Source organism: Rissa tridactyla, chromosome 1 (genome assembly GCF_028500815.1).
Source record: "Rissa tridactyla isolate bRisTri1 chromosome 1, bRisTri1.patW.cur.20221130, whole genome shotgun sequence".
Classification (NCBI taxonomy): domain Eukaryota; kingdom Metazoa; phylum Chordata; class Aves; order Charadriiformes; family Laridae; genus Rissa; species Rissa tridactyla.
This window is the reverse complement of record NC_071466.1, coordinates 40,038,946-40,065,513: the sequence shown is the minus strand read 5'-3', so window position 1 is coordinate 40,065,513 and position 26,568 is coordinate 40,038,946.

The window sequence follows — 26,568 nt, the reverse complement described above, 5'->3', positions numbered from 1 at the left end:
TACTTTTCATCCAGAAAGATTAAAAATGCATTCAATAAAATGAACATATAAAATAGCTTGACAAACCGCAGACACACAGTCACAGCTGTATTACAAATGCAGTAAACGCTTAACAACACACAGCACCACTACAAAAATGCATAGTGGGGAGTAAAGAAAATTATGGTACCTAATTGAAAAACTGTAACAGGGAATGTGGTTTGAATGTAATTACTTACATCGGAATTTTGTGCTCTCTTCTACCCAGGTTCTTATACAGCCCTCATCAGTGTGAGTATATCCCAGAAGATCATTAACTGATGTGACTAGCATTTGTCACATCTTATTCTCACTCCTTTCCTTCAAGTGGAAAATTATCCAAAGTTTTTTGATCTAGGAAGATGTATATTCATATATAATTCATGCCTGAGATACTACGGATATTTGCGATTGAAAGTAAGAGCAAGTACACTCTTACTGGATTTGAAATGGCAGCTGCTGAAATTCAAGTAATGATCATAGTATCTGGGAATTTCTTCTGCACTTTGAGAGCGGACCACAGACAGCTTTATTCAAACATATTGTCTTCCAGAGTAGAACTGCTGTTTTGTTTGCTTGTTTGTTTTTGTTTTTGTGTTTGTTTGTTTTGTGTTTGTTGTGGTTTGGTTTTTTTTGCGTGTGTGTGTGTCTGTGTATTAAGTACTGTTCCCTTATTTACAGTAGCATAGGAGTTTCACTGTACAATAATGCAATAAGCTTCACTGGTATTTGTTTCATAGGAATATATGAACTATGGATAATCACAGTGGTTAGTAGAATTCATCAATGCTATCAATTTTTCCCTATAATAGAATAATAATAATAAAAAGGGAATAGAATGACTGTGTGTTACTATATTTCTTATTTTTAGGTTCATGTTAGGATATTCTTGCACCATCTAAGAGCTTTTGAGGAGACTTTCATATTCAACCATATTGACTTTCACCACTTTTATGTGTAACTGAAAAAGCAAAATTACTGGCACAGAATGGTTAATTGTAAGAATTTCTTCTGTGTATGTGGCCAGCAGAAGATTTTTTTACTTCATCTTTAGTTCATAGTTAAATATTTGTGTCTACAGAATCTACCAGGAAATGTGAGATTAATTATTACCTTTTCTCCCATAACATGGTAATTTGAGAAGCTGCTGAGGAAGCACTGGAAAAGAAAACGAGAAATTGGAGAGGTGTGCTGGAGGATGCAAAGAGGTATCAGGCAGATCTTGAAAGAAAGACTCAAGAAATAGATTTTACGAGATAAACAGAGCAACATGAGAAGAAAAAGATCTCATTAATCTCTCGTGTTTTTCCCTCTTTACAGATCGAGCACTAAAACAGAAATAATGCAGCTGGTTTGAGATCAGCAGTTTTGTTGCAAATAGAAGTCTGAGAAAACAGATCAGTGAGCACCGGAGTGTTAGAGGGAAAAGGATGCAGATTCTCCCTTAGCTCAGCCTTTCAAACCATTCCAGCCTACCGTGATTGTTCTTGAAAGGATAAAAGAGGCAGGACTCCCAGCACCATAAATCATTTAGGTAAGTCAGCTATATTAAATTTAAAAAGGAGGAGTCCCCCCCAACCCACTCCCCCTTCCTGTGTTGCAGTAATCCTGCTCCATTGTTGATTTACTGTATTCTGGCTTTAGGATGAGGTCCTGCACACTGTTTTGAATTTGACCATTTTGTATACTATATCAATATGGGAATATACTATCGGGAGGAATTGTTTTCCTTTGCATTCAAAAAAAAGGCATGGAAAATTTTCATTAGTTTTTATCTAATAAAATAGTAGTGGTAAACTTAAAAGATATAATTTCTTTAAGATCACACTTGTAATTTAAAATTTGTTTAGAAGTTTGTGTCTTTAACAGCAGTTCAAAGGTCAAGTAGAAACTAAGGATTGATGTATACATTCTGATGATATGTCTAAAATGTATATATCTATTCTGTTGTTATCTTGTAAAGTGGATTGCTATGTCCTTCAGAACTGGTCAGCCCTCTTGTTCTCCCCTGCTCTGCAGTTACTCTGTGAGTCATCCAGACTTTAAGATTCTTTTCAAGGTCAAGGTTAACCACAAGAACCCCGTGTCCCTCTTTGCTACTTCAGTATCTACACTGTCTGTTCCTTGCATCCAAGACATATAACGCTTCTGCAATAGAAATTCTCACTGGCTGCTCTGCTCTGAACTCAAGTACCACAATGCTCTTGACAGCCAAAGGTATGTGTTGGTTTGCGTGTTTGAAAGATGGCGGGTTCCTATGGTGCAAGTCTGAATGGGCTCTAATAGGCTAGATGAGAGATGTGATGTACTCCTTGAGCTAGCTCCTCTGTCTCTGTATTGCTACTGTTGGAACATCTGTAGCTGTAGTAGCCCTGGCATGTTGATTTTGAACTGCAAGCCTTCAATGGTCCTTTCTGTTTGCCCTCTGACAGACTACATGCATGGTTCTCAAATGAAGACTCTGGATTTTGTGGTGGTGCTGCAGTCAATTCCAGTAACCTTCGAGAGCATTTGTTCTTTTACTGTGCAAGTTAGCTCACACTTTATTCTAGCAAGACACCTAATTCTGTATATTTTCTCTTTAATGCCCCTCCAAGTTGTGTTACATCCATTTCTAAGTCAGGAGGCACACCTACAGATTGTGACTGTGAACTGGGTTTGGATGTGAAACACATTATGGACCTAGCTGAGACACAGAGTAAGTTCCATTTTGAATGTATATTGCAAAGAGTCTGTACATTCTCATGGAAGAAGGGCAAGAAACAGAATAATGCTGTGTAGAAATTTGTGAAGAAAAAAGTCCAAAAGCCAAGAAATAAACAAAATTGTATGAGATATAAACAAAGCAAATTAATACTAAGGAAGTTTAGATTATTATATAGACTTTCAGCAATAAATGCAAGATTTCTCTAAATATCAAAATATGCTAAGCTTTAAAATTAGGTCAGTTCACTGAAAAATTGGCTTAATTTGTTGCTTCCTAGAGAAATATTCAAAAAGAGCTGTAGCAATTAAAAAACACTGAACTGAAGCAGGCTCTGAGACTGAGCAGAGAACTGCATTCAGCCTGTGACAGCCCTATTGTATCAAATTTAATTCGGAGCATTTAATATGTTTCTTTTTTTTTTTTTTTTTACTTGTCCTCAGCTTCATGTATCTTCTCTTTAGACATTTGAATGAATACAAAATATGTCATTCATTTCAATCTGAGAGACACAAGAGACAGTTGCTTCAGTGATGCTCTGTTTTATTCTTAAGAAGAATAACTGTCTGATGGAGGTTCTCATCTGGCATGTATATCATCATTTCTAAATGGATATGAAGGTGTTATCACACTCATCCTCTCCTCTCCCCTTCATATTGATCTTTGCAATAGACAGAAATTCTTAACCTTTGGAATTTATCCCAATGGCTTTTCTTGCCTTATCAATTCTAGTGGGTTGAGTTCTCTGTATCTGCATTGAGATCTCGCCTATCTTCTTGCTTTTCTCACTTTTCAAGAAGTCTGTCTAGTTGCAAAACTCTTGTTAGAAGACATTATATAAATGTTTTGGGGTTTCTAATCTGTTTGAAAAAGAAGTGGCTACACTCTCCAGGAATGAAAATTATGTCTCAAAAATAAATATCTCTTCAAAAAGTCCTATATCTGAAGAAAGATGGTTATCTCTGACCTGATCCCTTCCTTCCCATCCCATTTACTGTTTTTCTTCTCTCTTCAGATTTCAGATTTGATCACATTGCTGCCGGAACATTTAGTTTTATTTAAATGCAATGACACAAACATTGCTAATCTGGTTTCCCTTCATTCGTTTGTGCACTTGCTGTCAACAATGGTTTTATCAGCCATCAAAATCTTATTGAAATGGCAGTGCTGCATGTAGTCATCCAATAATTATGAAATAAATAGACTGAAAATTCAAATGCGTTTGAGAAAACAGCCCCTAAAGTAACATAACCAGAAAAAGGTAATTAAAGAGCTCCCTCTATGATTTTTTTTTTTTAAATGCGTATATATCTGAAGACATCGCTTATAAGCTCCAGAGGTAGATTACTATGCGCTGTTCTTGTATTACAAAAAGGAAACGGACTGGATGGAGTTAATATGGAAAATTATTCTAGTAAACAGTACAAAAAAGCACTTCATCATCGCACCACCAAAACATGCTTTGCTTTCTCTTCGGAGAACTCCTACGGTAATACACACACGACAGTTAATAATAGATTATAAAAAGCAGTGCCCTTTATCATCTAAACACCAAATCTTTAGAGGCTCACAAATAGAACAGTCTGTTCAGTGATTGTAGAAATGTGACGTCAAAAGGCTGTTCTGCTCCTTATTTGAAATCTCATCGTGTTATTCTATATACTCCACACCCTATCTTAAAAAACATAGGGCTGCGAATTGTCCAGAGGCTACAGAGTTTTGCCTTAATGGAAACAACATAGCAGTAGTGTATTTAAACTTTTGAAAGAAAGGGTAACAGAGCTCTCAAAATAAGCCCTGGTCATGAATGTATATATATAGTCCTGTGATGGGTTGGCATAGCAACTATTTCTTAGAACTCTGTTGCTGCCTAAGTAAACAGCTAAAGCACTGAGCATGTCTCTGCTAAGCCGTGTCCATCTGTAGTACAAACATGTATTGTATGTGAACCTTTTCTTCCATAGATGGGGATGTTTTAGTGGTGCTAACTTATACTGCCATTGTTGTCAGTGTTTTTATCATAAAACCTTATTTTCTTACTGCTTTCATGATGAGAAACTGAAGATTCTAATTTAAGGTTGTGGGGTTTTTTTTCAATCCAGGACAAAGCTTGGCATATATAATCTCAGTTTAGACACTTTTGTATGCCCTTGGTTTGTGTAATTTTTTAATAGCATATTTTTCAGAACGCCAATAAAAGCTAAATGTGAACATAAATTAGTGATGGCAATCACTTAAAAGAGCGGCGTACTAGATTACACATATCATGAAGGGCTACTCCATAATTCTTTTTATGTGTATTAGTGGCAATTTTTATTCAATGTGTTACCCTAATATATATTTAAAATGGCTATCTTTTAACCTGGCAGCCTTTCTTCGCTGCAAAATATGAATTTAGATGTATATCAACTGATCTTGCAAAACAAACAAAGCTTCTGCTCCTTTAAATAAAGATTAATTTATGAATGGTTTATAATGAGTTTACAAAATGATTCTTTAAAATGGTTAATCATTAATAATAAAGTTTGAGTCATATGTGTCTTATAATCAGTTCAAACACCTATCAACATGGTTATAACTGTGTAAAACAGGTGGTACTAATGTCCATAATATACTGGTAAACTATTAATAAATACTTTGAGATGGCAATAATCTGTTCATTGTAAATTATTATTGATACATACAAGCTCTCTACTATTCCATTAGATTCTTTAAAAAATGACTAACCATTTTAGTTAATAAACCTTTGCAAACTATTTATCCATTTTTAATGAATGAAAGAATGTTGCAATTAGTAAATTCTAAGTGCCTGATTCCCGGGGTGGAATGTTAGATTCTCTTTGATGTAGTTTCCCTGAACATTTTGCTCCGCACCTCTCTCCCTTGTGAGCTTAACAATTCATGCCATCACAGCTAAGTAACACACTCTCCTCTCCTTCTGCCTTCATTTATTTCTTTACTAGGGACCTTTTATAGCTCCTCTTTTCCTTCTGCTGCTTAGAAGAATGTGATGCATGGGGGAAAGCCCTCATATCCCACCTGAGAGCACGTGGGCACAGGGCATGGCAGGGAACCAAAATTGCTCCACTCCTGCTCTGATGTATTTAGATATGATATAAGATGCAATGCCTGTTAACAAATTTCTCTACAGCATTGCTAGTGGCTATGGTATTGTCTTAGGGTGGGATTTGTCTCACTTCACATTAGTTCTTCCTAGTCTCCTTCAGTAGACTGCCTCTGTCGTCAGTGGAGAGAAATAAGCATCTCTTAATAGGCATATGATACCTTAAAAGAGGTGCCTTAGTAGGTGTGATGAGTCATCCTCTGGAAGGGCTTAGCTCTCAAGCTTCTGCTGACTACAGAAAGAAGCTGGCAACGTGCTTTGGCTGAATACTGAATTCTCGATAACTGAAATTAAGTGATGTGAATGATGCCACTAGTGTGGGATTCAGCTCAAGGTTAAAATATCTAAATTTAGTTGTGTGTAATGTATCTATATGTGCACCAAGTATCTAAACTTCCACCATGGTTGGTAGTGGCCCATCAGCGCATCAGTCTGGAGACTGGACAGTGGTCACCCTCTATAAAGCAGGCAGATATATTTGGTCAGCTGAACAGTCCTAAGGACTTCATTGGCTGTGTTGGCTATATTTCCAGTGACTCTGATAGGATTTTTATGCTTCTAAGTCACAGGTAGGTGCTCACATTTGCGGACAACAGAATTTAGAGAATCTGAATTTTGCCACTGGTGCCCAAATAGCACACTGCAATGAAGAAGTAACCTGTGTTGGCATACAAACAAAATGACTAGTTATAATTATGACTGTGGGCTGTTCCAAGGCCTGTTGGGATTTTTTTCAATTTAGTTGCCTTTTGTCAACCATTGTCATTAGAATAAAAACCTTTAGCAAGCATGGTGTCCTGTAGCCTAGCTTCTGTTTCATCATAGGCACTACAAAGCTGCTCCTGAGGTCTCAAATATCTTGGCTTAGTGCAGCACTGCTGCAGAGTATGCGATGTCACTGCACTCTGGATGAACGGGACGCTATTCCTGTATGGCTTCAGTGTATACCTGAAAAAATTTATTTTTCCTGACCTTGGCTTTATGATTCAATTGACTTTATATATGATGCTATCTTGAATTCTCAGCTCATCTGGGCATTTCCAGTATTCTTGGGAAGCAGACGAGGCTTCTCCCACGGTGTCTGGCTGTCCTGACAGAGTGTGACAGAATGATAGATGCATGCACTTGTAAATCTATGTCTTGTATCATTTGTTCTTAGATATGTTGTAGCCCCTACCTTGAAACTGGCACATAACAGACTTAGCTGATGCTTCTGTCTCCCTGCATTTTCTGCATTAATATCAGGCGAGAGATTTCACATTCCTGTTAAGTTGCTGTTAGTTGTGCACTGCAAGGCTGCTCTGGATAAGAAATCAGCAATGTATTTGTCAGTCTCTTTCATGCTTACACTTTGCAGTTTCGGGAGGATACACTAAAGGCTTTCTGTGACTGACAGTGTTTTTTTAAAAAAACACTCCCAAGTGATTTATGGGTACTTCCTACGGGGATAGTTCTCCTATCTTTGACCATATTGTTCAAACTTTTTGCATGCAAACACTGATATAAGAAACTGCTTTTCAAATTTGACTTATTTGGATTTGGGTGATGCTAGTAATCCTAGGCATGATGACTTCAGGTTGTCTCTTCCGTAAGAGTACTGCCCTGTGTCCCGTCTCCAGCATCACACTGACAGTGGCTTCTTTATTCACATCGCTGTATTGACACATCTAACAGCTATGTTTTATTGAACTAATTGTCACATGACATCTTCTTTCAGCAGTAGCTTCAGAGATTTGCACACACAGGTTGTTTCCCCCTCCTCAAAAAAGTATTTTGTAATTACTAGTAGCCTCTGAGTAATTAGTATCTGAAGTACAGTCATTTCTTACATTGAGTTTACTTTCTCATTTAAGGTGTTGGGGAAAAAGAGGCCTGCTACATGTGACCTTGGTCATCATGAAGTCAGCTTGTGCTTACATGGTTTGTGACTGATTTCCCTGATTCCTATATCATGCAAGGGAAGTTATGATTGAGGTCTGCTGTGCCCTCTACCATAGTGTGTCTGTCCAACAGCAGCTATGATCTAGTTGGTCTAATTTTCATTTCAGGGAACATCCTCAGACAATTTGGATATACTTCTGTTGTGCAGTACGTGGTGAGGTAGCCACTTTTGCTACTCAGGAATACTTGCCAGTATCTATCTTTCGCATTTTGGAATTTGGCACTAGGTCTTTTTCCTGTAATTTTTAATTTTTGCTTTTGCCAAGTCAGGTAATATTTCATGACTGTAGACATTTGGCAGTGAGCACTTTTTGTGTTTTATTTAAATAGCTTGAGTCTATAGAAATGCACTTCTTGCCTGACATTTCAATATCTACCACACTACTTAGCCAACATATATGCTCTGTGACTTCCATAAAGATGTCTTTATCTATCCTGTGCTTATTTGCTCTTTTTTATATATTTTTTTCTTCTAATGCACTGGATGCTTTGAAAGCCAGGTGCTGTTCCAGCAACATTGCTTCAGCTATCTTCATATGTAACACAGAAGACAACATTTCAGATTTTCAAAAACATCATGGTAACCTTTAACAGACAGGTGCCACAGTGGGTTTGCCTGCTCTAGGTGTTTGTTTTTAAAATTTTTATTAGAGTGTGTAACATTGCTCCCTGCCTGAACTCTACTAAATTTATAAATTTACTTCTTTTATCTGAAAGCCTCATTTCTGTGTTAAACAAGAGGCTTGAAATTACAGCATTTATACTTTTCTTTGGTTTTGTGCTTGCAGTTGTTATTGAAAATATCATCATATGATTTTAAAATAGGTTAGCCTGATTGCAGGTTTTTTTGCTTATGTAGTGCTTAAGGAAATCTTCACGTGGTGAACTTGCTATCTGCCCTTAGATTTCCTGTATTTTCTACTATCTTGTCTTTGCAGTTGATGATAGTCCACACTATGAAAACCATTTATTTTTGTTAATTTGCACTGCATTAGTGTGATACATGTACAAAAAAAATAAAAAATCCTTTGAATCAATACTTGCTTTTTAGATTTAGCAGCCTGATTTCTCTTTACTACAAAGAGTATGTCATCGTATACAAAGCATTTCCACCATTGAGCTTTCAAGTCTTCCTTGCAGCCTTAATATTTCTTTGAGTTATATGTGTTTTGTTATTTGGTTGTGCCTAGTCTTTTCAATTGCACATACCTGTTGCTTTCTGTAGAGCTTCTTTGGGACTCCTGAGCGTTTACATTTCAGCTGCTGTATCTTTTGCTTCTATTGCTGCTTTATCATAGGTTAATTTATCTCCTTGTTTTCAGTTGACCCCACCCAATCATTCACTCACCCCTGCCCCCATTGGGATGGGGGAGAGAAACAGGGCAAAAGTGAGAAAAACGTGTGGGTCAAGATAAAGACAGTTTAATAAGTGAAGGGAAAAAAAAGAGAGGAAAGAGAAACACCAGCTGATGCAAAGGCAATCACTCACTACCTCCCACCAGCAGTTTGATGCCCAGTTAGTCTCTGAGCAATGGCTACACTGGAAAACCTCCCTTCTCCCTCAGTTTCATTGCTGAGCGTGACATTGTATGGCATGCAATATCTCCTTGGTCAGTTTGGGTCAGCTGTGTGCCCTCTTAACTTCTTGCCCATACCCCAGCTTACTTGACAGAGGGCATCAGAGTGAGAAACAGAGAAGACCTTGACATTGTGCAAGCACTTTTCAGCAATAGATAAAACATTGGTGTTTTATCAACACTGTTTTGGTTACAAATCTAAAACACAACACTGTATGGGCTGCTATGAGGAGAATTAACTCCATCCTAACAAGACCCAGGACATTCCTAAAATTTCTGAAACACACACCAGCCATCCTGTGAAGTTTAGCAATATACTTATTTATTTCATCATCTTCATTTTAAATTATTGAGAAAATGCATGTAACATCTTTGTGTCCACATAAAGCTTTTTGAGACAATTTGTTTGATGATTTAGGATTTTCACTGGAATGCATAAACTCCATTAGGGCTTGGGGCATGCATTAGAATGTGTAGAATATATTCTTGGGTTTGTCTGCGCTAGGGAGTGCAACAGTGCTTCTCAGATCTGGGCCGTGGTGAATCTGTCTGCTGCACTGGCACCCCAGTTTGGGATGATGTTTTCTCCTCCCCTTCTCCATGCCCTCGCGCCTGTAGGAAAGAAGTCTCATTTTTCAAGAGGGGCATAGCGTGCTTTAGTTTTGTCTTCCAGTTTGAGCAATCAAGGGAAAGGACAAAGTGGCATAGTCTTGGCCTCCAGTCCAGAGACAGTTTTAGTTTGCATCCTTTTAAAATGGATTACCTTGCAGTTTTCCCTGTATGAACTAAAGATTGCTTACTTAGTCAGGGAAGTTCTTCTCATGCTCTTCTCCTTATGCAGCTGAATTATGACCTTTTCTTTCTCCTAGTTTTTTTGTTCCTCCCTCCCTTCCTCCCTTCCTCCCTCCCTCCCTCCCTCCCTCCCTCCCTCCCTTCCTTCCTTCCTTCCTTCCTTCCTTCCTTCCTTCCTTCCTTCCTTCCTTCCTTCCTTCCTTCCTTCCTTCCTTCCTTCCTTCCTTCCTTCCTTCCTTCCTTCTTGTTCTTTTTGTATCTGATTTTACATTTCTGTTAGAATGCATTTCTTGTACAAAGTGATCAAGGAGAGGAGAGGAAGAGAAGGGGGATGGGGGGAAAGAGATGAGCAGAGCAGAAAGTCAGTGATACCTCCAGATCTTACTTCTTCCTTTATTTATGCTGATGTTTACTACCAATAACCTCCTGGAACAAGAGTTCTGTAAGGTCTTACTGATCACAGTCAGGAAGCTATTTATCTTAGTGATGAATCCACGATCTGGATTCAACAGTAATAATAATTCAATAATCTGGATGAGTCTGGATCTGCATTCAATAATAATTGGGTAATAATCTGGCTCTGCAATAATCTGGATGTGGATTCAATAATAATAATTCAAGATCTACTATGAGTTGCTGGTCTTGCAGCTCACAGTCCCTTTCTATGCATTAACAATAATTTATTGCAAGATAAATTTATCTGTCTTACAGAGGTGTTGAAAGTTTTCATTAGTGCTTGCAAATAGCATTAATATCCTTGTCTGAAAAGTGTACAGAAGCTATAGAGAAGTAAACCATTTTTTCATGTATTTTTACAGCTCAGATTTTAGTCTTAAGAGAAAGCATTACTAGAGAGAAAGCATACTAGACCATACAATGAAAGTTTGAATACTTTTATTGGAAAAATAAATACATTGGATATTGAGACTTATCAAGCAGCAGCCTTGCATACAGTGTGATTGCATTAATAAAAGCTTTAATAGGCAGATTTCTTGCCTGTGCATGGCGTATGATAGTGATTGTAGATTATTTTGTGATGATAGACTGCAACTGCTCTGAAGGAGGTACTTTGATCTATGATATTGATACACTGTAGATTAAAACTCCTGCTGTTTCACCTTAATAATAACACATAAGAATTATTATGATCTATTGCTATCAACAATCTGAAGATCCATTTGTTTGTTTTATTTTAACAACATACAGAACACAGAAGTTTAAGCAAAAGAAAATGTAAAACCTGGCAAAAATTACAAACTAAGAAATTCACATTTTAAGTTTCAGTACTATTGCTTCAGAAAGTACTTATTGATTTCACAGTCCTGGGGAGCAGCACTGAGGAAGAGCTTTGGTAATGACATACCTACTTATGATTCTTTTAGTGCAAGTAACAGCAAGTTCAGAAGTGAAAAGTGAAATTCTATTCCATTGCTACTGAAATGTTTAGAGAGGGGAAAATAGCGCCTACCAGATTTTAATTTTTGTGGCTTTACCATTAATCATCTGCAATCTTTTCTCTTTCAATAGCACAAGAAACAAGTCAAAAGGATGCTGCAGAGTGAAATGCAAAAGTCTTGTTCAATTCTTGCTGTCCGAGGTCAGGCAGTACTCTGTGTAGGGTTATGTGATGGGGTTACAGAATAAGGATGCTGCAGGCAAGAAATAAAAGTGGTAGAGGGGAAATGCTGTAAGGGTCTTGGTTGAGATGCTGCAATGGCTTATATGTTAGGTGTCGATGCAGACTGAACATGCCTGGGGCTAGAAAGCTCAATCCAAAAAAAAAAAAGAAAAAAAAGACATCATGTTGAGCTTTACAATACCTAACTTTTACGCCTCAGACCCTGGATTGCAATCCAGAGTTCTCTGAGGCACCTGCACTTTGTGTGATGTGTAGGGAGAGACAAACACCTGAAGAATGTATTCACAGTAAGTAGCATAGTGTGCAGATGCTGTCTAGAGGCAATCCATAAAGAAACATGGAAGAAGGGGATGTTTCTGAATGTTTTCCTATTTCTAAAGTCCAGGCATGTACATAATGTGTTTTTCCGAGCTAAAGCTACTTTTATGCTGAGAATTTATAGAACAAGCAAGAGAAAAATCTAAGCATATATTTTTACCTTTGTTCTGTATGTATCGTAACTTTAATAGAAATCAGAAACTGTGCTTTGTTTAAAGATGTAGACTGTCAAGTGCTTACACCGCAAGAGAAGTCGGTTAGGGCTCATGTATGTGATGGTGTCAAGGAAAAAACCCAAGGAAACTATTGCATGGTGTTGCCCATGACAGTGACTGGCGAGCGCACACAAGATTGCTCATAGGGTCAGCTATAAAAACAGCAAACATTTCCACATGTTGTCTTTGGAGATACCCCTTGGCTAGAGCTCATCTTGTTTGCGTGTCACATCCTGCAGAGCGAAGCTGTGCCAAGGAGCAAGCTCAGATCCCAAAACCGGCGCTGTAAATGACTTCTGTGACTGAGCTAGTGATCCCACCTTCTCAGCAGAGCTAATTTGTTTTAAAATATGCTCTGCTGATACTTCTATACCCCTTCTAGCTCAGGAGATAACAGTGATGAAGCTATTCAAAGGTTTTCATACGACACTCCATTGCTTGTTGGAGACATGCCTGAAAAGTCCTGATTCACTATTGACTGCTTCATTAGACTGGTCCGTATTTTCATACTGATTTCATTGTAAGCTGTTCAATGCTTCAGGGAAAAATACCACCTATGCTTTTTTTGCTATTTGTTGGGCTAATTGGGACCTTGAGAATGCCACAAACATACATACACATTGTATCTGTTTAAACAGATGTGTGCACTTCTGTCATGAGTATATGACTACATGTGTAACCTGCGTGAGGTATAGGTTTACAGTCATGAACGTATACAGACACATGCTCATTACGTAATATTATCCCACCCAACCTGTTAAATATATTGTTTGCTGTTTGACAAAATGAGAAATTAAAGTTTGTTGGGTAAATGAAAGCAGGTTTTCATTAAGGCTTTGGTTGTACCCAATGGAAGGTGATAGAATAAATAAGGTCTTGCTGTGTTAACCCTACAGAACCCATTATAAAAACATAAACACAATCTTTAATCATAGCTGTAATAAGAACAACAACGGCAACAACAATAACAATGATGTGCTGGTTTTTATTTTTGTAGACAGGAACCCTTTCAATTTTCTCATCATTGTGTTATTGACCTGCCTTCCTTTTTGTTTAAAACCTGATGGAGCCTTGGGGAGCAGTGTCTGTAGCACTGATGAAGAGCTGCAAATAGTGTTTCTGTGTATAGAGGCCTTGGCTTTCCTGGTATTTTTGAAAGATAGGCTCTTGATCGCACTAGCAGGGATCTATTGATTTATAGCTTTATGCTCAGCTCCAGATAGTCAGGCTATATTCTATAGTCTGTATCGAAAAAAAAAAGCTGTTACATTCTCATAAATTCTGTGAAGAAGGATGCATATTATTAAAAGAACTCTAAGTGATATTGCTTCTAAAAAGTCCGGGTGTAGGCTGGGCATGACTTTTGTAATGCATATGGTCCCACCAATTGTCCTGCAGTTAGTACCCACTTTTCCTTAATTATCCAATGCATATTGCTGTTCTCACAAGCAAGCACTGTGCTAGTCTATCAATCTCTCCTATATGCTTGTAAAGCTATGAAAATTAGGGTGAAAAGTCATGTATGAAAGCAGGAAAGCAGGCTGTTTATTTTAGTGTACTGGAAGGGGACTTAGAAGGAGCTTCTTTCATTATTTTTCCTTCCGTGATGAAACAGTTAATATTCTGCTAATATGTGTGCTAATATATGATGAAATACTGGAATACCTGGAAGCATTATCCACTGAGTGCTAGTGCTGAGGTATTCATGAAGTATGGACAGGTCATCCTAAAACAGAGTAGTCAGCAGAGATTTGCTTCGCTTATGTTGCAGTTAAAATTATGTCCGTAGTACTTCAACTTGAACCTTCTCATTAAATTATGTGAGCACTTGAAAAAGTATAATGCCAACTTATTCCTTTCCCACATAAATAAAAGAAGGGTAAGTATGAAAAACTCTGAGACTGATTTTTTTTCTTTTGTTATGTGGCTAAATTGCAACATTGGAAAATTGCTTTGGACTTTATTCTAAGTACAATGTTTTAGTTTTTGCCTGAGTGAAATGAAAAGATCTACAAATTTATTTTCATGACAAAAAATAATTTATTTCCTGAAAATTAGGGTTCTTTTCCAGATATCTACGTTTTATGAAACCAGCTTTTTTTTTTTTAATGCAATTTTCATTTCAAAATGGAAAAATACACCCGAGTATCTTCATTTTTCTAAATTCAACATATTCACTCAAGCAATACTTATGTGTAGTCTAAGTTTGCTCATAACTCAATTTTTCATCTTAATTTTTTTGTCTCACGGGTCTTGCCCAGTCATAGTTTGTACTTGCAAGTTTCTCTGGAGATATGAAAGTGCTGCTGGTAAAAACTGGTTATCCTGTTTGTTTAGATAGTGTGATCTCTTATTTGCCTTATTCTGATGAAACTGTTCCCTTGCTGAAAGCATCTGGGACAAAATGGCAGACTTAGTGTTCATCATTTCCTTCTTCTCAGGAAAGATGAAAAAGTTTCACTCATTCTGTCGTCCTGTTAATAGAAAAATATTTAGGTACAAGAGATATTATGTGCAAGATTCATTTAACTTTTACATTAATTGTTGGCAACTCACCACTCTTAACGCTTGTTTATTTGAACTTGTCTTTGCATACTTATGCAAATTTTTGTTTTCTTTACTATGTTTCTATCCTGAAAGACAGCTTTGTTTTATTTATTTTATAATTAATTATAATAAAAAATAAATTGTCAAGATGTAATGGTCTCATGCTTCATTGATGTTATCCTGCAATTTAATTATAAGATGATCAGAGGCTGATTTCACAAGCTTTTTTGGAATGAGCTATATTTTCAGATTCCATTTTCCAACTACGAACATAAAAAGCCTTCTCTAACCTTTCAAAAAGGAAGGCAGTAAAAAATGAGATGTAACACCTCTAGATCTAGAGGTTGTAAATTGCATGCCCTTGTGTGTATGGCTACATCAAACTCCTCTGCAAGTTTTTTTGTTGGTTGTAACCAAAATCTGTATGTCCATATTTAGTTATTACTGTGTTAAGTATAGTATGTTTGGCAGGAACGGGTACAATATACATAAGCATGTAGTCAGCTGTACTATCCATTTGCAAAACTGTCTCAGGGAAATGAGATTATGAGCGTAGGAGCAATAAATTTCTTCAGTTAACATAAACAAATCTGTGCCTGATTTGCACTCTATGTGCAGTTCCTCCTGTCACAAACTCTTTTTCTAATTTGGCTTTTGTTCTTGCTGTATGAGGTAAATGCTGATATTTACCTTGCAGGTATTGTTTCCAAACATCGTCTTCTCCTTTGGTATGCCTAAATGGTCTTATTGTATATTTTTCAATATTTTTTTCATATATTACTCCTGAGTTCACCATGTGTGGTATCTTTAAAGAGTTTCACATAAACCTGAGAGTTCTGACTTCAGGTAAGACTAATGACAGTTGACAACCATTCCTATCTTAAGAGTTGGGACCACTTTCTGAAGCTTCCTCTCCTGAGCAATTGTTCTGAGAATCACGGTCTCCCTACTTTTCTTTCTTTTAAAAATTCTGTTTTATGTATCAATATCTTACACTTGAATCTGTTCTACCTCGCTTCTGCCAAATGTTCCAGAAAGAAAGTTTGCAGCCCTCAGATCTTTCTTAGACTTGTGCTTGATTTGCAGATCTGATATCTGTAATCAAATAAGTATTTTTCACATCTGGGGAATGGGACCCACTGGTTCCAGCTTAGTCACCTAACTGGCAACTACATTTTAGCAACTAGTGAACCAGTTTTCCAAAAATGCATGCTTGACTTCCCTGTACAGTCAATAAAAAACAGTAGATGCCTGTGAACGCCTCCAGAGGGAGATCCTGTCTGCTGAAGTTTCACATGCCTAAGTTTTAACAATACATGTCAAAGCAAACAGTTTGTTTTCAACTAGTGCTGACTTCCCGCAATTAAAGAGATGAGCCATACCATATCCAGTCGCTATGGCTAAAGTCTCCTTCTGTGTTTGAGTGTACTGACATGCAGGTTTCCTTAATGCTTATGACTCATTTGCCAATTGTGACCAGACTGCTCTTACTGGACTGGATGTTAATCTGGAGACAGCTTAATTTCATTTTCACTCCCAAAGCACCTTTGGACTTAAAGCACCTTTTCTTAAGGTCTTTGAAAGTGTTTATGAAGGTTTGGAAATCACTGTCATTGGCTTGCTTTCCACAGTAGCACTCCTCATTATAAATGTTCTTTCATGCTTTGCCATTCCGAGGACTCCTTGTATCTGTTGCCTGGCATTTTGGGCTGGCATGATGATCACAGTCTTAACCACATCAAGAGCAAACTCATAACCTTTTCTGACTTGCCATGTTTTCTGGGTTCATTAGTCCCAGGAATCTGCATGTTTGATTGTTTAATTTGAAATCAGTTGCTGTGTTTTTTTCCAAAGCTTTTCAGAGGTGTTGATGATATTCTTCTGCCTTTTTTTCTCCAGATCAAAACATAAGCTTTCTCACTCCTAGAACTTTCTGCGCCATCAGAATCAAAAGACATAGTAAATGGACCGAGGTAGGCTTTTTACTTAAAAACATCTGCCAAAAATCTTTTGATATCTGTAGTACAAATAATATTTGGATTGGCTAAATCCTTCAGTATTTTTTTCCTTTTTTTCTTTTTACTTTTTTAAAAGACTCACTTAATTCTTTTTACCTATATTTCAGTAAAAGTTTGTGAGCTTTTTTCCCTTCAATAACCACTGATTTTACTCACTTGGTGGTCATTCTAGTCACTCTATGATCCTAGAGCAATGAGTTTAATTCATTCTTGATTGTTTTTTATCCATTTTGAACTTTTCTGTGTTCTTTGACAGAGAATCCCAAAATTCTAAAATTGTTTTGGTCTCTTGTATGTCTAATAAATGCAGTAGTGCAGTAATGCCAGGGTTATGCATGAATTGTTTTAAAGTATACTTTTAAATCTCTGTGCCCACAAGCACACATCTTTTATTCATTGGACAAAATCTACTTTCAGATCATGTAAGATAACTATAATCGATAGTTATGATCCTTTATGGAACAAGATAGTTGAAACAATAGCACCATCCACCCCAGATTCAGCCATCTGTCACTGTCCAAAGCATTGAGACGAAGTGCATGTGCCCATATGGATGAAAGAGTTTTGCTAGTTACTGTTTTTGAAGATGTGTGCATCTGTGACAGAGAGAGGCAAGTGCAGAGAAGCAGATAGACAAGACTGTGAGTAAGGAACAAATCCTGAGAAAGCAGCTTGAAGGAAAGGTAAAAGTTTTTGAGAAAAGTTCTGATTGAAAATAGCATTGACAACTGTGACCAAAGGCAATGTTTAATGCATTTTTAATTCCTTTGTTTATTTCCTACTTTGTTATGAAAAACAGGATTCTGAACATTTTCATAAACAAACAGGAATATATCAAAGAAACATCTGACTCTACTAACAGTTTCTCTTTGAGAGAGAAACAATACTTACATCCCCTTGTTTGGTTAGAAGAGAGACACAAATATATGTGTACATATGTGTGTATCATAGCCTTCTAATGTCTACTTTATCTCAAGATAAATGTCAGAAAACCTAGTCTAAATGAAGTGATCTGTATTCCTTAAGTCTCTGTACTTCTTATGTACCACCTGCACATTACTTATTCACTATTTCTTACCCCATTACAAAATTTGTGTCAAAATATTGCTTATTGTTCTGTGCTGCTCTAGAAGACGATATCAGCTACAAGACATAGGCACAAGCATGTGAGCTACAAAGACTTATTTTTTCCTATACAATCCCTTTCCATAATAAACACAACTAAGCATAGTATTTGGTCTTCATTTTGACTTTTGTTTATCATTTATTTAATTTATTATTTATTTTTTTAGAAGGAGATTGAAATAGGATTGTTGTTTCAATAAATAACTGAATACACATTTACTTTCTGAAACAGTGATTGTCTATTTATGTGAATATGTATTAGGCCTTTTATAAAATATGTATTACTTAATGGACTGATAGATCATAACATAGCTCTTGACTAACATGTAATTCTAAAAATGTTTTTTGTAATTTCAGTAATCTTTTTCACTTAACACTACCATTTGGGAGTTTCTCTTCTAAGAAAAAAGTCCAGCCTACATTAATGTCATGAAATCCCCATTTAAGACCAAAGTATGATAGCTTTTTATTAATGAAGACACAAAATATTTGCCATCTTGGTTTCTCTGTTAGCTTCTGAAGATTGCAAAACTCAGATTATTTTTCCCCCCTAGGTTTTCACATGGGAATGTGAGTTTCTTTTTCTCTATTGAGACCTCACAGTAAAGCTGGGGCTTTGTATCTCCTCATTCAGCCTAGAGATTCTTAATGATGTATTGCTAAGCCTATACAAACTTGAGACATATTGTGGCACAAAACCCTTTAAGGCACATCTGGGAGTTAGGTGTCTTAAAAACACAACATGCAAAAATAAGAACTTCAAGTTGAAATGTGGCTTCACCATAGTCTCTACTAATGTTTCTGTGGTTCCAGTATCCTGCCAGCATCCTCCTCTTCTCTATTCTGCTTACTGATGAAAGATGGTGCCATCTTCCCATGGTTGCTGTAAATTGTACACATGAACATGTCAGGAGTTGCCTTTAGCTGGCTCTGTATGTTTGTATAAATGAACATGAGTTGTGATTCTACACAGGTCTAGCACTGTGAAAGTCTTTTGATATGGTGCCTTGCCTCCAATGAAAATTGGGTGGATTAATTTTCATGGATACAATTTCTGCAAAGATATATTATTAGATGTTCATGTTGGTTTAAAAATATTTTTATTGACTTTCCATTGGGAATTTTTCCTTTTTTTCTTGATGCGGCACTTCTGTAAAATTTTATTTTACATGAAAGTTCTTGGAAAATTAAACTTACAGAATTGCAGTCTTCATAGGTCTTTGCATTTAGGCTTCAAAAGATGGTGTTCAGCATTTTAAGAGATCAAGTAGCACTGGCTGGCATTCATATGGATACCATTGCTTCTGATGGGAGAATATAATGGACCATTGTATGAGGTTGATCTGCAAAAGCTGACATCAGTAACAGCAGCTTATTTTTCTGTCCAAAATTTGTTAACAAACTTCCTGATTATGGAATTTAAGACATGAATAGTGCTGGCTTGTGAGGGAAGGAGCTGGCAATTGCTACACACATGCGCACTTTCCTACTTGTCTCTGCCAATACACCATAATCTTGATTAGTGATACAGCCTGATATTCCAATCCTTCACGTCTCCTGAGTCCGGATTTCCAGCCATGCAGAACTGTGCCATATTTGGAGGTTCAGTGGGGTGTGACAAACAACTCATTTGAGACTAAAAGCAGTATTTGAATTTGGATCTCCTGAGGTAAAAGGCTAGTTCACTTATAATTTATGTTATCTAGCTCACTCATGACAAAGATTTTCTGCACCAGAAATACCTTGACAGGTGTTAGTACAAGGCACCATAGTTACAATTAACGCAACAGCTTTATTAAATTTGACATTGACGTGTGTATTAATAATCCTTGGACTGGCGTAAGAAAATCACTCAGCTATATTTTAAAGGTTTAATTATATATGTGCATATTTGTGTTTGGTGTCTCACACTCACAGTCAATTTTCCTTGCCTAATGCCTTCTGCCACATTGGTATTATAAAGCAGATGTTTATTATAAATTATACCTCTTTAATATATGAGTATGTAAAGATGCAAAGTGAGTTTATGACTTTTCAAGATTGTGTCTAACAAATTAAACTACATATGAACATCAATCCTACAGATTCATTTACAAATAAGATTACCTGAAGTGCAATATTGTATAACTGAATATTAAAACTCTGGTAGAGAAAGTACTTAGGAACGGTTGAAGTACTGAAATGTATCAAGTCTAAAAGAGACAAAAGACTTTAAAAACTTCCCTGTCATACTCGGTTCTTCTTCCCATTAATACTCCTGCTATCAACCTTCTCTGCTATTACAAAGCTTTACAAACTTCAAAAAACAGTGCTCAATACCTGTGATCTTTTAAGCTGTGGTCTTTTACAAAATGCTACACATTCCTATTTGTTTGTAAAGTGAAAAAAAAATGTAACAAATAAATCTGAAAAACACTTTTTTATGTGTGCCTTTTCCCATAATTGCAAGAAAAAAAGTAGTCTCCACTGATGGAGTGAAAATTTTCTGCATTGTTTATTTTCTTAATATTCTTCTTCACTCTCAGTTGTTTGGCTTCCTTCTCATTCTAGGAAAAAAGGAAAGGTTTCAAATTGTTGAAAATGTATGGCATGGTAATTTAAAAATTAAAAAATCCCTTGCAGTAATTGTAATTTAGTGTCATGACCTCCTTTGTGTCATGACTTTGACCCTCTTGCTGAGTTGATGGCTTTGAGTCCAGCTATAACAGTAGTACATTAGAGTTTAACCTCTTTCTTTCTCCACAATTATTGTTTGTAAGTAGCTTAACATGTGTGCAGACAAAGAGAATTATTTGGAAGGTATAAGACGGAAATGGAACCAAAACAGGAAAAAGAGCATTCACAGTTAATTTCAGAAAAAAAGAATCCTCTGGGGATGCTTTTTAAAAACTGTGTCATTCTTTCCTTAGGGAAAGAGTAACATTCCTTTAGTTCATATGTTTTGAAACCTGTGAGGACACCAATAGGTATACCACACAGAACAAACTTGCAATGCCAGGGTGGTGAGCTAGAATTAAGGGGAAAAGACTACATGCTGCTTCTGACCCATCCAGTGAAGATGAACTGAGATATTTAAGTACTTTTTGAGATGCTGTTTTACTTTTATCCTTTTTAATTTTAAATTTGTGACTTCTTAGCTTTAAAATTTTAGGTTGCATACATACTGTGGACTATGGTGCTATGATGTCCCCTTAAGTCTTTCTCCCTCTTTTTCTCCCTTGGTCTTGTTTTCTTTTTGTCTGGGATTTATATGACCAAATGCAGATGTCTACAGTGAGGTATACAATGAACTCCTATGACTCCCACTAGAGAAAATAAGACACTACTAGAGCAAAATTTATCTCATCCCAACATAAATATTCAAAACAGGTCAGATGAAACACCTTAAAAATGCCTGTTCCTCTCTATTTACTGTAAAAAGTGACTAGAGTGAATAATAAAAATGTAGGTGTCTAATAGTAGTAGTCTAAAAGTACTACAGACATCTACAAGTAAGTGACATGAATCCCACTTTGTTATCTACTCTCTTTAGTATTAGCTTCCAAGAGTGTTGCTGATGCAAGCTCAATCTCTGCCATAGGGAAGGCTGCTCCTGCCAAGACTCACTCTGCTTTCCAGTGGCCGGATTTTTTAAAGGAGCTGCTGCATCTCCTTTTTATTGGGGTGCAGGGAGGGATATCAGTATTGTCTAGTGACAAAGGAAGAGAACAAAGACAGCTCAATACATAGTTTTTATTCAGATTTTTGATAGAACATACACATTTTGACTAAACAAATTTTGATGAGAAGTTTTCTTTTTGGCTTCGGCTCTTCACTTTGAAAGAACTGACTTTTCCATTTTAACCATTTTTGTACTAAAACTCATGTGAGATTGGAGTAAAATATTAGTCAGAATAAAGGAGAAGTAGGATTTCTTTTAATTTTTTAAATCTGTTCTCCTTGCACTCCTTTTAATTTTCCTTGTTGGAGAAAAATGTTTGTAAATCAACATTTTGAAAGAGATTTTCTTACCTTCTTTAGCCAATGCTACAGCTAGAAGGTTAGAGGCCTAAGAAATGTTCTTTCTGACAGTACCTTTCCATGTCTGTGTACGCCAGTTTTCTTTTCCGGGTCTAGCAAAAGTGATCTTCTGATCTATTATTTAAGATCATGTTTCTAAACCGTCTCCTTCTTGTGGCTTAGCTTTGGGGTCAGGTTCTTTCCATCAGGATTCTTAATGCACAGCAATTTCTCATGAAATTATATGGTTAGAAGTTGGTTATGCCTGCTAGTTTCATTAGCGAATGTAAACAGCATTGTTTCATTTTGGGATAAAGTTGAGAACCTATAAAACTTCCCAGTGGAACCAGACAACTGAAACAATAGTAGTCACCAGCAGGACATTTGAAATACATACCAGTGTGGAGGGATTTTCTTGGCTATCGTGTTTTTAGGGGCCTGAAAGCTTGTGACAGAGAAGCAAAAGCTCAGAGAAAGGAGGAAAGAAACAGGGTAGCACGAAGGAACAGAAATGGTTTCAGTAGCTGGGTAACATGAAATAGAAGAAAGGCTGAAAGGGTTATTTTTGAAGCTGGGTATTACCTAACAAGAGCTTGAAGGAGTCAGAAAGGAAAACGCCTCATCTGATTCTTGTTGTGTTCAAGGAAACTGTGCTATATACATTTTGTTGTAGATAGACAAGATTGAATCAAACATATCTGATGCCACCATCAATACGTTCCTCTAACTGATTTTCCCATTCCCAAACAGTCTAAAATTAGATTAATTGATCAAGTCAAATAATCTAATAGTACACAGGGGAGTAGAATAGTTGGCATTGGCCCAAGTGCACAGATGAAAGTGTTTGTTTCCTGCTAAATCCTGTTTTTTGCTGCTTGTTTCTCTCATTTTAGCTCTTGAGAGGACTGTGGGCTCAGCTGTCATTCCACTGTCTATCCACTCACTAGCTGCACCAGTGGCAAGGGGTGACCCTCCATGTGTGTTTTGCTGCACCAAACCTTAGGGATTACATTTGTTCATATTTTTCTCCCTAGCTGTTGTTGTCCTTGGTAGATTACCCCTGCAGTTCTTATCAGTACAAAACTTTGGGCTTCTTCTTCATGGCATATCCTGCTGAGGGCAATAGATGCAAATGCTTTGAATGTCAGATTCTTCGTTATTGAAATACTTGAAAAACCTTATTAGTAAGAAACAAAACAGAAACACCCACATCCATTTTACTCATCTGTGTCATCGGTGACAGTTATGAAAGACAAACGTGCTTCCCCTCTATTACTGGCATCATTCAAGCCATAAAGCTTGAAGGAAAGCAAATGCAAATAAATACATGAAACTTATTGAAATGTTTAACTACGGCTCTAGCCTAACATGCCAGATGAATATGAGCCAGCAGTGTGCCCAGGTGACCAAGGCAGCCAATGGCATCCTGGCTTGTGTTAGAAATAATGTGGCTAGCAGGACTAGGGAAGTAATTGTCCCACTGTACTCAGTACTGGTGAGGTTGCACCTCAAATACTGTGTTCACTTTTAGGCCTCTCACTACAAGAATGACATTGAGGTGCTGGAGCATGTCCAACATTGCTGGTCCAGAGAACAAGTCTTTTGAGGAGCAGCTGAGGGAACTGGGGTTGTTTAGCCTGGAGAAAAGGAGGCTGAGGGGAAACCTTATTGCTCTCTACAACAACCTGAAAGGAGGTTGTAGTGAGGTGGGAGTTGGTCTCTTCTCCCAAGTGACAAGTGATAGGATGGGAGGCAAGGGCCTTAAGTTGCACTTGGGGAGGTTTAGATTGGATATTAGGAAAAATTTCTTCACCAAAAGGGTTGTCAAGCATTGGAACAGGCTGCCCAGGGAAGTGGTTGAGTCACCATCCCTGGAGGTATTTAAAAGACTTGTTGATGTGGCACTTAGATTTAATGGTAGACTTGGTAGGGTTAGGTTAATGGTTGGACCTGATGATCTTAAAGGTCTTTTCCAACCTAAATGATTCTATGTTTTGTAATATGATTCAGTACTAAATAATGGCAGTGTCGTGGTTTTGGCTGAATTGGCCAATGGCTGGTGACAGATGCTCCCCCCCAACCTCTCGTATACAGAGAGGAGGAGGAGAGATAAAGAGATTTCCGAGTTTAGAAGATACTAAATTACTTTAATGAAATATTAATAATAAAATAAAAAGGAAAATATTAAAATAGATACAGTATATACAAAACCGTATTAAGCTCCCAGGATGACGTCACCGGCAGGCATTGGGGAAGTCCCAGACTGGACTCAGCGATGGGTGGGAACTGGATTCTGGAGCTGGAGTCAGGAACCCACGGATCGGGATTAAAGGCAGATGAATAGACATAGTCCTCCTCAGACGTCAGCCATTGGAGAAAGAGAGCTGACCCTTTGATCCCTCAGCTTTTATACTGAGCATGGGGCAGATGGGATGGAATACCCTTGTTGGTCAGTTTTGGGTCACCTGTCCTGTCTGCTCCTCCCTGCAGGTGGGATCCCTCTGTGCTTTTCCGTTTCTGACCCTCTAACGGGGCAAATAACAAAATTAGCTGACCTTGGTTGTTATAGCAAGAAGTATAAGCAAGAGCCTCTCTGCGTACCATTCCTTGGCACAAACTGTAAACATTGGTCTTATCACTCTGAGAGCAAACCCGACAAAATATGCTGTTAGTTTCAAAGAGTTAGAAGAGGCCTAGCTAAGAAGTAAAATTACTGAACAGAAAGTTGGTTCTGTTTTACCTCAAACAAGGACAGGCAGGAAATACTTTGCAACATCCTATTTTTCCCATGATGTCCAGCACCCCTTGAAGTCTGAAATAGAGTATCTCTATTATTTCCATAGGAGCTAAGACAGGTTATTACCTTCTAAGAAAATTTCAAAGAGAGAGGAAAGGAATTCTCTATTTCCTTTTTGATTTAAAACCTGAAAATAATTTGACTTAAACTGAGTCACTGAGGAGTACTCATGTGAAACGCTCACAGACCATCTTCTGTGTAATGTATGTACAAGAGCTGCTTGTATGTTATTAACCCCTTTAATTTATTTTTTTTTTTTAATTTTTTTTACTAGCAAAGCACTGTCTACAAGCTATTGGGAAAATTGTCATTTGCAACATGAAAAAATGCAACCGGTAAATGTATCAACTGCACAAATATATGTACTATGAGATGAAAGTACTACGAGTGCAGAACTGTTATCACACTCCCCACAGTCTCATTCTCACTTGTTTCTCTAGTATACATGTGTGGTTGGCTGGCAAGTCACTTGATTACAATGTGGGAAGTGTCTAAGTTTAAAGTTAGTCTTGCATCTCTGTTTTCCCTTTGGAGATTTTTTTCTTCCCTATCAGTATTTTTCTTGTTCCTACTTTTTATTTTTTGAAACAAAAATGTTATAGCTCTTTATTTAAAAAATTTTTCAGATTCTGCTGTACATTTTTCCCCTAGAGGATTAAAAGATGGCTGAAATAGCTTGAAAACAAAGCCAAATATTAAGCTGAATTTTTGTTGTTGGTTTCTTAACTGAATAAAAAAACATCTACGATTCACGCAATTCTACTTGAAAGTCTTTTGTGGTGAGTGTCAACATGCATATGAATAAGCATATAGCACATAATTCCATGCAGTAAACATTTAACTTCACAGATGAAATGCCAATAGCATTTGGGTTAATGGCAGTTAGCTCATTGTTCCTGTGAACTGTTGAGGTCTTCTGAGATCTTGTGTCACGCTTTTTGTTTGCTCCACCTGGGTTCATGACTTACTTTCCAGTTATACTGTCATTTACATCACTTTTTTCTGCATAGCTGCTCATCAGTGAAACCACTTGTGCCCATGGAGAGACACATTTATTTTTTTCTTGAAATGTGTCCGATTTTATGCTTCAACACTTGAAATCTGATGTGGTTTCAGCTTATTTTTACATAAATGTTTTAGGTTGCAGTGGATTGTTATTTGTTTTGTTGACTTTTTTGCTCCACACGCTAATAGCAAATCAGTTCTTTCTCATAACTTTCTTTTATTTCTAAGTTTATTCAGGGTTTTCTATTGCAATGGAGGAATTAGAGGATGATAAACTTTTTTTACACTGTGTATTTTAAGTATGTATTCTTCAAAACGAAACTTTCTACTGCAGTAGCAAAGGCTGAATTTGTGAGACGTGTTTGGAAAAGTAGTCCATTTACTATAGGTAGCCTCAGCCTGATGCTTCAGCTGAGTTAACTGCAGCTGGAAGGCAGGAATAGTTGGGCTATCGTTGAAGAACGTACAGGACAAAATAGCTTGGGAAATGCCGCATTATGTTATTGTGAGTCTCACTGTACTGAGACCCAGGGAGACGTGTATTCTATCTATCTGGAAAGCTAAACAAGTAAGATGAAAATGCATCAGTGCTCTAGAGGAAAATTAAAAAAAAAAATAAAAAAAAATCAACTCTTCGCAGAGTCCAAATACAGGAAGTAAATGAAAAATTTAAACTGGCTACATTTATTTACAGTATTTTAGCTTTTACAGTCTCAACTACTTTTAGTATCACAAAACTCCAATTCTTT